A 2,717-nucleotide genomic window follows, 5' to 3' on the forward strand; every position below is an offset into this window, starting at 1 on the left:
GGGTCTAGAGCTGGTCCAGTGTTCCACCATCAGGAGAACCTGGTGGAAGGTATAGAGCTGGTCCAGTGTTCCACCATCAGGAGAACCTGGTGGAGGGTATAGAGCTGGTCCAGTGTTCCACCATCGGGAGAACCTGGTGGAGGGTATAGAGCTGGTCCAGTGTTCCACCATCAGGAGCAGCTGGTGGAGGGTATGGAGCTGGTCCAGTGTTCCACCATCAGGAGAACCTGGTGGAGGGAATAGAGCTGGTCCAGTGTTCCACCACCAGGACGAAAACAACATTGTTCCTCTTGGATCCGAGGTTCGACTAACGGCCGGACCCTCCTCTCCAGTACCCTGGAATAGACTTTCCCGGGGAGGCTGAGGAGTGTGATCCCTCTGTAGTTGGAACACACCCTCCGATCCCCCTCCTTGAAGAGAGGGACCACCACCCCGGTCTGCCAGTCCAGAGGTACTGTCCCCGCCCGCCACGCGATGTTGCAGAGACGAGTCAGCCACGGCAGTCCCTGCACATCCAGAGACTTAAGGAGCACTGGGCGAATCTCATGAACTTAATGGCCACTGCCACTTCCTGTTGTAGCTTTATTGTGACAGGCCCACTCTGCACCTTAAGTCCCCCACCACTCTTGTGAGCTCCACTGCTGCTGCTCTGGCTGCTCTGGCTGTGGCGTCGGACTGGTCGGCTCCCTGATTAAAAATAATCATTTAAACAAGCCTTCCAAGGAAAATAACAAGAAGGATATCTTCACCTATAAGCCAAACATCTCCCCACTCATCGGTGAGTCGATCCACCTTGTACATTTTGTGCATTTTGCGTATGTGTGGTGTCCCGGACTCCATTGAATCTCCTGCTTAAATTAAGCTAACATTAGCGCTGGAACTCACATGGTCAGTCTGATCATTTGGACTCTTACCGTATTTTCCGCCCTATAAGGCGCATCTAAATACCTCAAATTTTCTCAAAAGCTGCCAGTGCGCCTTATAGCCCGGTGCGCCTTATATATGGCCGATTGTTCTACTCCAGACTGCTATTTGACAGCTGAACAACCAGAAGCTTTTATTTTGACAACTCTAACTTCACAACCGGATCTTCAGAGCGGACCACACTCCGCACAACACCTTAATCACTCATGGTTGCACACCAACATTCTAACAAACCAAAATAAACTAGATGAAATAATTACTCCCTAAACTGGGGAACAAAAACACATAAACACAATCAACACAACACCAAGCCCAACAACAACCCACAATAACCTCCAACAACACAAAACATGAATTTGTCACTGCGACAAATTCATCCTGAGCTCCTCAGTGCAGCCGATAGAAACTCCCATAATTCATTGCAGCTGTTTGTGGTGTTTTAAATGCAATTATTGGGGGTTCTATTTGGTTTGTGGTGTCGGTAATAATTGTGTTGTGTTGTGTTTTTGTTGCTTAGTTCATGTAGTTTAGTTTATTACCGGTAGTTGTAAGTTGTCAACCAGCAGTGAAGAAGGTTTTGTGTGTAGTGTCCTCCTGGCATAGGCTGCAGGTAGGACTATCAAAATAAAGTGTGTGCACCCCACTGGGTGTTAGAATCAGTGGAAAATGTAACCTAATGGCTTTGAGCTATAAATGTTGCCGACCACTGGTCTATTCCATGCGCCTTATAGGGCGGTGCGCCTTATATATGAATGAAGTTGTAAATTATGTCAATCAATGTAGGTGCGCCTTATAACCCGGTGCGCCTTATAGGGCAGAAAATACGGTATTTAGATAATCCTTTTACTTTCTAATTTATTATCAAAGCCGAATTGTTTATTAGACAGTATTATATTAAGATAATACTTCGCCTTTTCTGTTTTTGACTGTTTTTGACCATTTCTGTTGGTTAACGGCTATGTGCTTTTGAATGGGCTCCAACCTGTTGAATGAATTGAATTAGACATCTGTTGTACAACTACCATGATTTATTTAAACGAATATATTGAAACATGTATGTTTATGAAATGTCTTAGCTTTACAGCTAATGATTTAAAAGTGCACTTTGTTTCTTTATTGAACTGTGAATAAATGTAATGAAGCTTCAAATTGATTTACCTTTATGGATTTTTCTGCTGTGGTTTTTAGCATTTATTTATGGCTGTTTATTTATGTAACAATGACCAGTTGTTTAAAGGTTTTATGTTTAATTTATTTTCTATTTTCAGAAAGCATTTAAGCTCATGTATTTTAGGTTTTGACTAATTGTTTTGGCCTTGTTTCATCGGTCAGGTTTTTTTGTTAAGTTCTGGATCCCCTGATACTCTCAGCCACTAGAAGGCGAGCCACCACTCAACCACCGCTGCATCACGGTAGGAATATTTGAGTTCTTTTTTTTTTCTTCGTTGGACACTCCCCAAGTGCAAAAGAACTTTTCGGAACCCTTTGCATTCCAACTCTGTGAAACCAAACAAACTGAACTCAGACACATCTAAGGAAACACACTTTGAACTGAACTGAGAGAATATTGTCTGCGGTTTATAATTGTATTTTTGTTGTTGTTTTCATATATCTAATTAGAAATAGCAACTAAACTATATATATATATATATATATATATATATATATATATATATAAAATAACTCCAAATATTTTTCCTATATACATATATAATACTAGAACGAAACTCTTTGTTGTGTCTATTATTCACTCAGCTCGACTCCACAGCCAAACCCATTTCTGTTAACCCTTT

Source organism: Blennius ocellaris (genome assembly GCF_963422515.1).
Source record: "Blennius ocellaris genome assembly, chromosome: 16".
NCBI classification, from domain to species: domain Eukaryota; kingdom Metazoa; phylum Chordata; class Actinopteri; order Blenniiformes; family Blenniidae; genus Blennius; species Blennius ocellaris.